The sequence below is a fragment of the Tamandua tetradactyla genome, chromosome 10 (genome assembly GCF_023851605.1).
Source record: "Tamandua tetradactyla isolate mTamTet1 chromosome 10, mTamTet1.pri, whole genome shotgun sequence".
Lineage (NCBI taxonomy): Eukaryota > Metazoa > Chordata > Mammalia > Pilosa > Myrmecophagidae > Tamandua > Tamandua tetradactyla.
In genome coordinates, this window is record NC_135336.1 from 51,302,865 (window position 1) to 51,319,010 (window position 16,146).

The following is a 16,146-nucleotide window of genomic DNA, read 5'->3' on the forward strand; positions in this document are numbered from 1 at the left end:
GTATCCTTTGATGCACAGAAGTTTTGAGGAGTTCTGATTTATCTACCTATTGTTTTGTTGTTTGTCATTGCTTGTGCTTTGGGTATAAGGTCTGAGAAGATACCTCCTGTCACTAGGTTTTGACATTGTTTCCCTTTATTTTCTGCTAAGAGTTTTATGGTATTGGCTTTTATACTTAAGTCTTTGATACACTTTGAGTTAATTTTTGTATAGGGTGTGAGGTAGGGGTCCTCATTCAATCCTTTGGATATGGCTGTTGAATTTTCCAAGGCCCACAATTTAAGAGGCAGTTCAGTGGATTTGGGGGCCTTGTCAAAAAATCAATTGACCACTGATCTGAGAGTCTGTTTCTGAACTCTCAATTCAACTTCATTGATCAATATGTCTACCTTTGTGCAAATGCCATGTTGCTTTGACCACTGTGGCTTTTAATATGCTTTAAAGTCAGAAAGTGTAAGTCTTCCCATTTTGATCATCTTTTCCAGGATGTTTTTGGCTGTTTGTGGTCCATTTCCATTGCAAAAAATTTGATAACTCACTTTTTCAAGACTGAGAAGTAGGTTGTCAAAATTTTGCATTGAATATATCGATTAGTTTGGGGGAGAATTTACATCTTAATGACAGTTAGCCTTCCTATCCATGAACACAGAATGTCTTTCCACCTAATAACTTTTTGGATTACTGTTAGCAATGTTTTGTAGTTTTCTGTATACAGGTTCTAAATTTTCTGTAAACACATCCTTCATTAAGTAGCTCCTAGATACTTGATTCTTTTAGTTGTTATTGTGAATGGAATTTTTTCTTAATTGCCTCCTTGGTTAGACAATTACTAGTATATAGAAACACTACTGATTTTTGCATATAAATCTTGTATCCCACCAATTTACTGAATTTGTTTATTAGCTCAAGTTGCTTTAAGCAAATTCCAAATATAAGATCATGTAATCTGCAAATAATGAGAGTTTATGATTTGGATTCCTTTTATGATTTGGATTCCTTATCTTTTTTCTTGCACAATTATTTTACCTAGAACTTCGTGCACAATCTTGAATAAGAGTGGTGACATTGGGTATCCTTGTCTAATTCCCAATCTTAGAGGGAAGTCTTTCCATCTCTTAACATTGAGTATGATGCTGGTTGTGGGCTTTTTATAAATGCTCTTAATCATATTAAGGAAGTTTCCTTTGATTCCTAACTTTTGAAAGGTTTTTACTATGAAAGGATGCTGAATTTGTTCAAATGCCTTTTTAGCACTGATCTATATTATCATATGATTTTTCCCCTTTGATTTGCTAATATATTGCATTACATTGATTGATTTTCTAGTGTGGAACCATGCTTGCGGGCCTGCATAAACCCCACTTGGTCATGATGTATAATTCTTTTACTGTGCCTTTGAATTAGATTTGCGAATATTATGGTGAGAATATTTGCATCTATATTGATTAAGGAGATTGGCCTATAGTTTTTCTTTCCTGTAGGATCTTTATTGGTTTTGGTATTAGAGTGATATTAGTTTTATACAATGAGTTAGGTAGTGTTACTTTTTCCTCCTTTTTTTTGGAAGAGTTTAAGCAGGAATGGTGTTAGTTCATCTTGAAATGTTTGGTAAAATTCCTCTGTGAAGGCATTGTGCCCTGGGCTTTTATATTTAGGAAGGTTTTTGATGACTGACGGAATTTCTTTGCTAGTGGCTGGATTATTGAAGCCTTCTATTTCTTCTTGAGTCAGAATAGATTGTTTGTGTGTTTCTAGGAAATTGTCCATTTCATCTGACTTGTCTATATTGCTGGTGTAGAGTTGTTCATAGTCCTCTCATTTTTTAAAACAATTTTTTTGGCCTCTATGGTGATGACTCCCCTCTCATTTCTAGTTTCATTTTTTTGGTGTCTTCTCTCTTTTTTGACTTTGTCATTCTAGCTAAGGGGTTGTCAAGTTTATTGATCTTCTCGAAGAACCAACTTTTGGCTTTATTGAGTTTGTCTATTGTTTTTAGTTGTTTTTGTGTTGTAATTCACTTATTCTTGCCTTAGTCTTTATTTACTTTCTTCTACTAGCTTTAGGGATATTTTGCCACTCTTTGGCCAGTTTCTTCATTGATCAGTTAGGTCTTTCGTTTTAGTTCTTTCTTCCTTTTAAATGTATGCTTTGAGAACTATAAATTTCATTCTCAACATCACATTCATTGCATCGCATAGAGTTTGATATGGTGTATTCTCATATTCATTCATCTCCAGATATTTATTGATTTCTCTTACAATTTCTTATTGACCCTCTCTCTGGTTGTTCTACATATAGAAGAGAGTGCTGTATTGAAACCTCCCACTATTATTGTAGAAATGTCTATTGTTCCCTTCAGTTTTGTTAGTGCTTGCCTCAAGTACTTTGGAACACTTTTTTTGATTGCATAAATATTTGTGATTTTTATCCTTTTCGGTGAATTGTTCCGTTTATTAATATATAGTGTCTTTCCTTGTTTCTTATCATATCTTTGCATTTAAAGTCTGTTTTGTCTGATATTAATATAGCTACCCCCGCATTCTTTTGGTTACAACCTATGTGAAATATCTTTTACCATCCTCTCACTTTCAATCTACTTGTATTACTGCATCTAAGATGAGTCTCTTTACACAGCATCATAAAGACAGACCAATTTTTTTTTCCCATTCTGCTGATCTGTACCTTTTAATTGGGGAGTTTACTCCATTAACATTCAAAATCATTACTAAGGCAGTTCTTGATTCAACCATCTTATCCTTTGGTTTTTATTTCTCAGGTTTATTTCCCTTTCTCCCTCTCTTTTTATACTTTAAGTTCCCCCTTTCTAATACGCTTCAATTCTGTGGTCTCTTTCAGACTTCTCTCTCCTTGACTTTTTTTTCAGTTGCCAGAACTCCCTTTAGTATTTCTTTCAGGGCAGGTTTCTTGTTAACAAAATATCTCAACATTTGTTTTTCTATGAAATTTTTAAACTCTCCCTTACTTTTGAAGGACAAGTTGGCTGGATAGAGAATTCTTGGCTAGCAATTTTTCAAAATCTTAAATATATCTTACCACTGTCTTCTTGTCTCCATGATGCCCATTGTCCAGTCAACCATTAGCCTTATATGGTTCCCTAGTACATGATGAATCGCTTTTCTTTTCCTGCTGCTAGGACTCTCCTTTTCTCTTCAGCATTTGTCAGCCTGATTATATGTGTCTTGGAGTGGGTCTATATGGATTTATTCTATTTTGGAAATTGTTGTGTTTCTTTTATTTTCAAACTTATGTCTTATATAAGGTTGAAAAGTTTTCTTTAATTATCTCCTCAAATAACCTTCTTGAATCTTTAGTCTTCTCTTTCCTTTGGGGACACAAAATATTCTTTTGTGCACTTTGTATTGTCTGTCATTTCCCTAAGATCCTACTCAAAAATTTCCATCTTTTCCATCATTTACTCTTTTGAACTTTCAAATTCAGTTGCCTTGTCTGTAGTTCACTTATTTTTTTCTGCCTCTTCAAATTTGGTGTTTGTGTCTCTAGTATATTTTAAATTTGAAGTACCTTATCTCATTTTCTATAAAATTTTATTTTTCTGTTTATTCTTTCAAGTGCTTCTTTATGCTCTTTTAGTGTCTTCTTGATATCCTTTATGTTTTTAGTCAACACAGAGAAGTTACTTATGAGATTTGTATGAACATCTTTGATTAGTTGTTCAAAATTCTGTGTGTTTTCCTGCTTTTTAATTTGGCCAATTGGCTTGGCGATTGATGCTCCTTGAATCTTCATGTGCTTTGTGATTTTCTATTGGTTTCATAGTATTTGAGTATCTTGATAAAGTTATTTTGATAGTTGACTCCCCCAGTTGCCTAAGATTTTGTGGTTGCTTGAGTTTGCATTGAAGGTCTACTTTGACACTTGGTTTTTCAGTAATTGCAAGCCAAACTAGAGCAGGTCTTCACATGGAGGTGCTATTGTTAAAGGAAGTATTCTATATATTAACTGTTCTAGATGGCTTAAGATATTGTTGAAGATTTTCTATTTCTTTATTGTCCTTTCTAGATAGTTTATCCAGTATTGCACGTGGTGACTTGAAATCTCCAGTTATTAATGTTGTACCATATATTTCTTCTCATCTGTCAATATCTGCTGCATATATTTGGGCTTTTCTATTTCATGTTTATAATTTTATGTCTTCCTGTGCAATTGATAAATTTATCAGTGTATAATGACCTTGGTCCCTCATAATCTTTTTTGACTTAATGTCTATAGCTCCCCCACTTCTCATTTGGTTACTATTTGCATGGTATATTTTTTTCATCCTTTCATTTTCAACCTAGTGTAGGTCTGAATTTAAGGTGAGATGCATTTAATAATGTTAATTGTTAAATTGTGAATGTTAAAGGCTGAGCAGAAAATCAATTCACCACAGTACACTTTCTCTGTCTTCTCAGCAGATGATAGTCTTAAGCCACCTCCTCCCCATAAGCCTAGCTCTTCCTGACCATGCAGCCCACTGATGGGGACCTTATCAGGCAACAATCCAGTCAGTGCTGCAGGTCTCTGTCAATTCTGGAAACCCTCAGTCCTAGGGTTTGAGAGTGAGCTTTGTTCAACTTGGTGGAGAATCTGCATGTAGGGATGATGGGTCTGGTGATTCTGTGGCTCCTGTGTGGAATGATCTCAGATTGGAACAGGAGATACAACTCTGTCCTCAGCCAGCTCACAAGTGCCCTTCTTTTCACTGGCCTGCAAGATCCAGGCTGGTGTGCATCAACAGGCCTCTGGGGTGGGGAAAGAACTCTTTGCACTGCAATGTAGCTCCCTCCCTTCTCCCTACCTTTCTGCCCACCAGTGCACAGCATGAGTGCTCCAGGCCTCTGTGGAGAAAGGATAGAGGCAGTGGGACCCAGAGAGTCTCCTTTACCAGACAATCATCAGATTCCTCTACTCTGTGTGCCCCCTCATCCCAAGTGAGAGACCCAAGTCTCCCTCAAAACCAGGCATCTGCAGTGGCCATTTCAGGTATGGGTGTACCACGCTAATGTCTTTTGTGTAGATAAAATGATTATACTGGCTCCTGTGCTCCCCCAAAGGAACTCCCAGCTGTGGGGCTGAGGGATGATCTCTCCATTTGGCAACAGAAATGAGAATTCACCACCCCCTCAGCACTCAATCTGGCTGTCATGTAGCAGCCTGTGCCAGGTGTGGTCACGATTGCATAAATTCACCCAGATCTTTCAGTCATAATTTCTCTGCTTTTCATCTAGGCCCTCCCTATTTAATGTAGAAGTCCCTCTCTGGTCACCTGTACCCTGGAACCACTGTCTTGGTCATTGTCTACCTTTTCTCTAGTTGTTACAAAGGAGAGGAATGAGGTCTGCCTATCCTATTCTACCATCTTCCCTCTCTTTTTTTGGTAACATTTGCACTCTAAAAGGTGAGCTGATATGGTCAGAAATTATTGAAATCACCGTATTTTATAATTTATTAGTAGCAACTTGGTAAACTTTGGGGCTGTACATAAATATTGAAACAATGAAGTGCTGTGAAGTGCATATTTTATAATGCAGATTTACAAGTTCAAATGTTCAGGGGTGCCACTCAGGAGGCAAAAAGTGACCAACTGTTGCCAGAGTGCCCAAATTTGTAAATGGAATTTTTTTCTTGATTTCTTCTTCAAATTGTTCCTTTTTAGTGTACAGAGACAAATCTGATTTTTGCCTATTGATCTTCTATCCTGCCACCTTACTTAATTTGTTTATTATTTCTAGCAGCTTTATTCTGAAAGTTTCAGAATTTTCTGTATGTAGGATTATATCATGTGCAAATATAGAAAGTGTCACTACTTCCCTTCCAATTTGGATGCCTTTTATTTCTTTCTGTTCCCTAATCACTCTGTCTAGAACTTCTAATACACTATTGAACGGCAGTGTTATCAGTGATCATCCTTGTCTTGTTCTTGATCTTTCAGGGAAACCATTCTCTCTTTCTCATGCCATATGCTGTTAATGGTAGATTTTTTCATATATGCCCTTTACCATGTTCAGGAAGCTTCATTATGCTACAAGTTTTCTAAATGTTTCTTTCAAGAATTGGGTGCTCAATATTGTCAAATGACTTTTTTGCATAAATTGATATGATTGTTTTTCCCTTTATTCTGTGAATGTGGTATATTACCTTAATTCATTTTGTTGTGTTGAACCAACCTTGTATACCTTGATGAATCCCCCTTGATCGTGATGTATATATTTTCAAAGTGAGGCTGAATTCTTCGTTTTTATTCTGTTGATGGCTTGTTGCATTTATATACATAAAGGATATTGTTCTCTACTTTTCTTTCCTTGTGGTATGCTTACCTGGCTTTGGTTTAAAGGTGATGTTGGTCTAAAAGAATTTGTTAACTAATGTTCCCTCCTCTTCAATGTTTTGGGATAGTTTGAGAAAGATTGGTACTCATTTTTCTTGGAAAGTTTGGTAAGGTTCCCCTGTGAAGCTATCTGTCCTGGGTTTTTCTTCATAAATATGTTTATGATTACTGATTTATTCCCTTTTGAGTTATCTATTAATGCTTTCAAAAAACCATGTTTTAGATTTTAAAATTCTTTTTCATTTATTTTTGCTCTCTATGCCCTTTTTTCCACACTTTAATCTTTGTTTTTTCTCTTCTGTTTCTTTCTTTAGTTTTAATTTGCTCCTCTTGTTTTATGTCCTCCAGTTTCAAAGTTAAGTATCAGAATTCTAATGTAAGCATGTATTGCTATAAATTTCTTTCTCTGCACTGCGTTTACTGCATTCCGTAAGCTCTGGCATGTTGTGTATTCACTTCATTTGGCTCTAGATATTTTCTAATTACTCTTGTGACTTTTTTTTAATTTTTTAATATATTTTTTTATTTATTAAAAAAAATTAACTAACACAACATTTAGAAATCATTCCATTCTACATATGCAATCAGTGATTCTTAATATCATCACATAGATGTATGATCATCATTTCTTAGTACATTTTCATCGATTTAGAAAAAGACATAGTAAGACAACAGAAAAAGAAATAAAATGATAATATAGAGAAAAATTAAAATAAAAAATACAAAAAATATATTAAAAAACAGAAAAAATAAACAAAAAAAATATAGCTCAGATGTAGCTTCATTCAGTGTTTTAACATAATTACATTAAAATTAGGTAGTATTGTGCTGTCCATTTTTGAGTTTTTGTATTCAGTCCTGTTGCACAGTCTGTATCCCTTCAGCCCCAATTACCCATTATCTTACCCTATTTCTAACTCCTGATGGTCTCTGTTACCAATGACATATTCCAAGTTTATTCTCTAATGTCGGTTCACATCAGTGGGAATGTACAATATCTGTCCTTTAGTTTTTGACTAGTCTCACTCAGCATAACGTTCTCTAGGTCCATCCATGTTATTACATGCTTCATAAGTTTATTCTGTCTTAAAGCTGCATAATATTCCATCATATGTATATACCACAGTTTGTTTAGCCACTCCTCTGTTGATGGACAGTTTGGCTGTTTCCATCTCTTTGCAATTGTAAATAATGCTGCTATAAACATTGGTGTGCAAATGTCCATTTGCATCTTTGTCCTTAAGTCCTCTGAGTAGATACCTAGCAATGGTATTGCTGGGTCATATGGCAATTCTATATTCAGCGTTTTGAGGAACCGCCAAACTGCCTTCCACAGTGGTTGTACCATTTGACATTCCCACCAACAGTGGATAAGTGTGCCTCTTTCTCCGTATCCTCTCCAGCACTTGTCATTTTCTGTTTTGTTGATAATGGCCATTCTGGTGGGTGTGAGATGATATCTCATTGTGGTTTTGATTTGCATTTCTCTAATGGCCAGTGACATTGAGCATCTCTTCATGTGCCTTTTGGCCATTTGTATTTCCTCTTCTAAGAGGCGTCTGTTCAAGTCTTTTTCCCATTTTGTAATTGGATTGGCTGTCTTTTCGTTGTTGAGTTGAACAATCTCTTTATAAATTCTGGATACTAGACCTTTATCTGATAAGTCGTTTCCAAATATTGTCTCCCATTGTGTAGGCTGTCTTTCTACTTTCTTGATGAAGTTCTTTGATGCGCAAAAGTGTTTAATTTTGAGGAGCTCCCATTTCTTTCTTTCTTTCTTCAGTGCTCTTGCTTTAGGTTTAAGGTCCATAAAACTGCCTCCAATTGTAAGATTCATAAGATATTTCCCTACATTTTCCTCTAACTGTTTTATGGTCTATGTTAGTTAGATTCAGTTGTCAACTTGGCCAGGTGAGCATACCTAGTCCTGTTGCTGCGGACATAAACCAATGGTACATGAACCTTGGTACGTGAACCTCATCTGTTGCCAATTACATCTGCAGTCAGCTAGGAGGCATGTCTGCTGTAATGAGTGGATTTTGACTTAATTGGCTGGTGCTTAAATGAGAGATTGCAACATAGCACTGCTAGCAGCTCGGCATTCCTCATCTCAGCACTTGCAGCTCAGCCCAGGCCTTTGGAGATGCAGAAAGAAGTCACCCCGGGGAAAGTTGTCAGAACCCAGGGGCCTGGAGAGAAGACCAGCAGAGACCATCCTGTGCCTTTTGTGACCCAGCATATGGTCTATATTTGAGAATGATCCATGAGCACTTGAGAAAAAGGTGTATCCTGCTGTTGTGGGGTGTAATGTCCTATAAATGTCTGCTAAGTCTAGCTCATTTATTGTAATATTCAAATTCTCTGTTTCTTTATTGATCCTCTGTCTAGATGTTCTGTCCATTGATGAGAGTGGTGAATTGAAGTCTCCAACTACTATGGTACATGTGCCTATTTCCCTTTTCAGTAATTGCAGTGTATTCCTCATGTATTTTGGGGCATTCTGATTCAGTGCATAAATATTCATGATTGTTATGTCTTCTTTTTTACTTGTTCCTTTTATTAGTATATAGTATCCTTCTTTGTCTCTTTTAACTGTTTTACATTTGAAGTCTAATTAGTTGGATATTAGTATAGCTACTCCTGCTCTTTTCTGGTTGTTATTTGCATGAAATATCTTTTCCCAATCTTTCACTTTCAACCTGTGTTTATCTTTGGGTCTAAGATGTGTTTCCTGTAGACGGCATATAGGAGGATCCTGTTTTTTAATCCATTCTGCCAGTCTATGTCTTTTGATTGGGGAATTCATTCCATTAACATTTAGTGTTATTACGGTTTGGGTAATACTTTCCTCTACCATTTTGCCTTTTGTATTATATATTTCATATCTGATTTTCTTCTTTCTACACTCTTCTCCATACCTCTCTCTTCTGTCTTTTTGTATCTGACTCTGGTGCTCCCTTTAGTATTTCTTTCAGAGCTGGTCTCTTGGTCACAAATTATCTCAGTGACTTTTTGCCTGAAAATGTTTTAATTTCTCCCTCATTTTTGAAGGATAATTTTGCTACATATAGAAGCCTTGGTTGGCAGTTTTTCTCTTTTAGTAATTTAAATATATCATCCCACTGTCTTCTAGCTTCCATGGTTTCTGCTGAGAAATCTACACATAGTCTTATTGGGTTTCCCTTGTATGTGATGCATTGTTTTTCTCTTGCTGCTTTCAAGATCCTCTCTTTCTCTTTGACCTCTGACACTCCAACTAGTAAATGTCTTGGAGAACATCTATTTAGATCTATTCTCTTTGGGGTGCGCTGCACTTCTTGGATCTGTAATTTTAGGTCTTTCATAAGAGTTGGGAAATTTTCAGTGATAATTTCTTCCATTAGTTTTTCTCCTCCTTTTCCCTTCTCTTCTCCTTCTGGGACACCCACAACATGCATATTTGTGTGCTTCATATTGTCATTCAATTTCCTGATCCCCTGCTCAAATTTTTCCATTCTTTTCCCTATAGTTTCTGTTTCTTTTTGGATTTCAGATGTTCCATCCTCCAGTTCACTAATTCTAGCCTCTGTCTCTTTAAATATACCATTGTAGATTTCCATTGTTTTTTTCATCTCTTCTACTGTATCTTTAATTCCCATACGTTCTGTGATTTGTTTTTTCATACTTTCTATTTCTTCTTTTTGTTCATCCCATGCCTCCTTCATGTCCTCTCTCAATTTATTGATTTGGTTTTTGAAGAGGTTTTCCATTTCTGTTCATATATTCAGAATTATTTGTCTCAGCTCCTGTATCTCATTTGAGCTATTGGTTTGTTCCTTTGACTGGGCCATATCTTCAGTTTTCCTGGTGTGATTTGTTATTTTTTGCTGGCATCTGGGCATTTAATCAGATTTCCCTGAGTGTGGGACCCGGCAGGTTGAAAGACTTTCCTGTGAAGTCTCTGGACTCTGTTTTTCTTAACCTGCCCAGTATGTGGTGCTTGTCTGTCTGCCGGTCCAACCAGCAAAAGATGTTGTGGCTCTTTTAACTTTGTAAGACTCTTGCAGCTGGGTGTGTGGTGGAGACAGAGTAAAGGTTGTAGGTTGGTTTTAATGACTTCAAATTGTGAAGTTCTGGGATCTGAATTCCTTGAGAGAGGGATTCCACCTGAGTTGCATTTCACCCCTCCCGCGGGGAAGGTTCAGGTGGTAGAGAGCCCTGAAAGCAGCCCGGCTCTGCGTTCGGGCCAGTTGCAACCTGTCTAATCCCCGCGCTGAGCCCAGAGGCAACCAAGCTTCCGCAGAAACAGCCGCAGAAGGCTCGGTTTCACCCCCTTTCCTCTTTTCCCATTATCCCAATAGGTGACTTCCACCTTGATCAGTTTTGCCAGAGCTGAGGGCCTATTTTTAGTAGTCAGAAGTTGTTCATTAATGCCACTATTGGTGTTAGGTTGGACTCAGTCTCTACTACTGTTGGAGACTCACATGTGGGGGAGAGGTGCCGGCCACCGCGGCTTGGAGAACCACCGATCTGAGGCTCCCAGCTGGCCTGGGAAGCAGTGAGTGTGGGATGGGCTCCGGCCGCCGCCACTGCAGCTTGGGGGACCCACCAATCCGAGGCTCCCAGGCAACCTGGGAAGCCGCATGTGTGGGAGGGGCTCCGGTCACTGGCCGCGGTGGCTTGGGGAACTGCTGATCCAAGGTTCCCACCTGGTCTGGGAAGCCGTGTGCATGGGAGGGGCATCGGTCGCTGGCCGTGCGGCTTGGGGAACCGCTGCTCCGAGTCTCCCAGCCGACCCGGGAAGTCACGTGCGTGGAAGAGGCTCCAGTCACCAGCCGCTGCAGCTTGGGGAACTGCCAATCCGAGGCTCCCAGCCAGCTCGGGAAGCCACGTGCATGGGAGGGGCTCTGGTTGCCAGCTGCCGCGTCTCTGGGAAACGCCAATCCGAGGCTTCCAGCTGGCCTGGGAAGCCACGTGCGTGGTAGGGGCTCCAGTCGCCGGCCTCCGTGGCTATTGGAACCGCCAATCCGAGTCTCTCAGCCGGACTGGGAAGGAGGAGGGAGGGGGGCCAGCTGCCAGCTGCCAGAGCCCAGGGAAGTGTGCACCCTTCAGGGACCTCACCGCAGCGGAATCTCATAGCTGGTCCAGCCATTCCAGACTGGGGTACACTGTGTGTCTGGTCTCTGTCGTGGCTCCAGGAGCTGTTCTGTACTGTTTCTAGTTATTTAGTAGTTGTTCTGGAGGAGGACCTAAGACGCGCGCAACTTACTAAGCTGCCATCTTCTCCAGAAGTCTCTTGTGACTTTTTAACCCATATATTTTTAAAGAATACCTTTTTTAATTTCCTTAAGTTATTAGTTTTCCATGACCACACAGTGATTTCTAGCTTCATTCCATTGTGATCAGAGAAGATATGTTGTATAATTTCAATGAATTTTTTGATCCAAAACATGGTCTTTCTCAGAAAATGATCCATGTGCAATAGGGAAAAATTTGTATTCTGCTATTGTTAAGGGAAGTATTCTATACATTAACTGTTCTAGATGGCTTAAGATATTGTTCAAGTTTTCTATTTCTTTATTGTCCTTTTCTAGATATTTTATCCATTATTGCATGTGGTGCATTGAATCTCCAGTTATTAATGTTGAACCATATATTTCTTCTCATCTGTCAATACCTGCTGCATATATTTGGGCTTTTCTATTTCATGTTTATAATTGTTATGTCTTCCTGTGGAATTGATAAATTTATCAGTATATAAAGACCTTGGTCCCTCATAACATTTTTTGACTTTAAGTCTATAGCTACCCCACTTCTCTTTCAGTTACTATTTGCATGGTGTATTTTTTCCATCCTTTTATTTTCAACCTACTGTAGATTTGAATTTGAGGTGATATGCATTTAACAAGCATTTAGTCAGGTATTTCTTTCATATACATTTTGGCCAACCTCTCCCTTTTTTCTGGGGATTTTAATTCACTTAAAATCAAAGTAATTATTGAAAATGCAGGAGTTTCTAGTGTAATTTTGTTATTTTATCCTTTTTTGGGTTCTACCATTTTGAACTTGAATTCGTTGATGAATGCCTCGTTTCATATTTATTTGAGTTTTTACATTACACCATTTTGAGTACCTACTCCTTTCTTTCAGAATATGTTTTTTCATATATTTTCTTTTTGGTTAACAGATAGTTAACATTTAGGAATCAGGTTTGATTTATACAAACATAACTTCAGTAGCTTAAAACTGCATTTTTCTTATATTTCTCCATCCTTCACCATTTTTGTACTTGTTACAAATTATATTTTTCTACCTTGTATGTCACAAACCATTCAATCATCATTACTTTTCATGCATTTGCATTTTACCACCTGTAAGAAGTAAGATCTGGAGCTGCATTTTAAAAATGCAATACAATAGTACTGATATTTGTTATTATGCATATGGGTATCCTTATTAAAATATTTAAAATTTTATGCCACTCCTGTCTAGTCCTTAATTTCCTTTCTTTTCATTTGAAAGAACTCCCTTTAGTATTGCTTGTAGGGCAGGTCTAATGCTGATATAACTCTCTCAGCTTTTGTCTATCTTGGGATGTCTTAATCTCTTTCCCAGTGTTGAAAGATAATCTTTTGAGATAAAAATGATTTTCAGTGACAGTTATTTTCATTCCCTGTTTTATTTTTTACCACTACATTTTTTTCCTCCATGGTTTCTGGTTTCATGGTTTCTGGTAAGATATCAGCAGCTTATCTTATTGGCATTCCCTTAGATACAACTCAGTGCTTTTCTCTTACAGTTTGCATTGCACATTTGATTATCGTTTACCCTGTTTTTCATTCATGGGGCATCTTGAATGTGCATATTCATGTTTTTTTTATATTTGGGAAATTTTTGGTCATATTTTTATGAATAATCCTTAAGCCCCATTCTCTCTTCTTCAATTCCAAATATTGCTATTCTTGGTTGGTAGCTCCTAAGTGCTTTAGGTACTGTTTACTCCTTTTTATTCATTTTTATTTCTGTTATTCAACCTAATTCATTTAAATTATTCTGTCTTTGAGATCACTGATTCCCACTTCTTTCAGCTCCAAACTTTTGTTGAAATCCACTAGAATATTTTTCATTTCAGTAGTTGTTTCCTTCAACTTCACTATTTATGTTTAGTTCTTTTTCTGAATTTCAAAGAGATTTCCACGTTTTCATTCATTATTTTCCTCACATCCTTGAGTTCTATCGTCATGTTTTCTTTCATCTATTTAAGCATATTCAAGATCATTATTTAAAGCTTTTGTCTGGTATGTCCAAAGTCTGTTCCTCTTCATTGATTGTTCTTAGATTTTACCTTAATTCTTTGGATGAGGTATGATTTCCTGTTTCTTTATTTCTCTTGTAATCTTTTTTCACATGGTATTTTTAAATATTTTAATGTTAACACTGAGATTTATTTCCTGAGATGTTGGTTACCTAAATTTTTATCTAGGTAGTGCTAGGACAGAGATTTTCTTGAGTGCCAGTACATAACCAAAGGAAACAAACCAAAGGAAAAAAGACCTTTGACAGTCTTTGCAGATTGGCTCTGCTTTGGCTGGTGGTTTTCATTTGGAGCTTAGCCATCTTATCCAGATCAGCCTCAGGTGAATGTGATGTGCAGTGTCCTCTCTGTCTTATTTGTGCTTGAGTGGTGCTGTGAAACTAGGTTTTCATACGCTAATGAACTTAGGAATTCCCCATTTTATAATTTACAGGTTTACAAGAGTATGCATGCACTTTCTACTCCTTTTGAACTAGACTTTCACTGCATCCTGGGTTCTCTCATGTTACTTAATGTAGGTAGTCCTGTGCATCAGATCACATTGACTAAATTGTTTCTTACACCACTTTACTGTCTCTAAGATGGTTCTCTATCTTCGACAAACTATAGGAGGATGAGTCTGAGACAAGTTTCTAGTCAGCCTTTAAGACTTCTTCTCAATAGATTTGCCCTGATGTGCAGCTACCCAATATACGAAGATCAAGATCACCAGCATCCAGACCCATGGCTCTGCACATGGCACAAATCAAGGAAACCATTAAGTCTCCAAGACCATGGCCAGCTAATAACCAAAGCATCAGGATTCTTAAAGGCCAGGACAGACTGGGGGCATAGGGTACACAGGAGAAGGTAGTCCTAAAAGTGGTGGGAGGAGGACATCAAAACAAATGACCTTCTTCTCAGTTTTGTGTTGGGTGAACTAGGGGTGTGACTCTCCAAAAAATCCATCACATAAGCATTCTCTTAATCTTACATTGCTACAAAAAACAAATACAGCACAGAATTTTATCATGACAAGAATATTTGCAGAAATGAATTAGGGCAATTTGCTTGAAAAAAAAGGACAAGGGAAGCTTTTTTTAAAAAACAAAAATATTTCCACCTTGAGATGCAAAGATGACTATAAAACCTGCAAAGTAAAGTGGCATCTGCTTCAAAATGAACCTTAACTGGAAAATAATCTATCCCTGATAATATATTCCCAGACCCCTCTCTTATCCCTAATGAAATGCAGCCACAAGGCAACTCAAAACAGAGCCCAATTCCTGTGCACACTAGAGCTTGTAACACAAGCCAGGCATGGATTCTTCCTTTCCACATGCTTGGTTGGCATCGAACTATTACCTAATGTTTCTTACAATGTTCAGGATCTGTTCTAAGAACTCTACATGTAATACATTCTTATTTAACCTCACAAAGCATGTACTATTTTACCCTCATTTTATGTATAAAATGCACAAATGTTCATATGTAAAATACTGTATTAATTTTGCTATTAAGAGAAATGTTAGTACTGAAGAGGATTTAAATGACTCTTATGGTAACTTTTTTAGAGTAAATGATAATTCTAATTTACTTCTTTTGAGAGGTAGGGTTTACACATTTTGAATTTGAAGGCATGGCATATATCTATAATTTAATCACATGACTTTGGAAAACATTCTGGCAGGTTCCTAAAGAGTTAATACACACCCACCAGACAATACAGCCATTCCCCAATTCAGTATTTCCACTTGAGAAATAAAACCATCTACCACACAAAATGCATGCACATATGTGTCCAGTAGCTCTAACTGTAACATCCAAAACTGGGAAAAACACAAATCAATCCATCAATTGGTAAATGGATAAACAAACTGTCATAAATACATGGAATGATCTCTTACCAATCCATAAAATGGAATGAACAATTGATATATAAACCAACATGGATGCATGCAAAAATAATTTTGCTGTGTGAAAGATGAAAACAGAAAGAACACACATACTCCAGGATTTCAATATTTAAAAATGTAGAAAATGGCAACTGACTTGTAGTGATAGGAAACAAATCAGTGGTTAGCCTGTGGTTGGGGTTGGTAGAGAGGAATTTCAAAGGGGTATAAGACAGTTTTTACATAGAGTGATGCATTAAGCATTTTGCTTATGGTGGTTGTTTTTGCAGATTTGTTCATATATCAAAGATTAGATATGTATACTATAGAACTACATGCAATTTAAAAATATATCAATTATACCACCATGTAGCTGTTGAAAAGAAAGGTAAAAAATGTGCTGAGTAAATGGAAGCAGTAATACAGACTTCATCAAAGATAGGTAATAAAGTGAAATAGGAGGGTGGCCAACCGTGGCTCAGCATGCAGCATGCTCACCTGCCATGCCAGAGACCCAGGTTCGATTCCTGGTGCCTGCCCATGCAAAAAAAAATAAGTAGGAGATAATTACATAAAATTTAGGGAACAATAAATTTAAGTCAAACTTTGGGTTAGGGACTACCTCTCCA

At 37.2% G+C, this 16,146-nt stretch overlaps 1 pseudogene; it reads right to left on the minus strand.

Moving 5' to 3' along the window:
- The window catches only part of LOC143647664 (olfactory receptor 5H8-like), a 38,545-nt pseudogene extending 27,474 nt beyond the window's left edge, over positions 1–11,071 (minus strand).
- Positions 11,072–16,146: the final 5,075 nt, after the last annotated feature.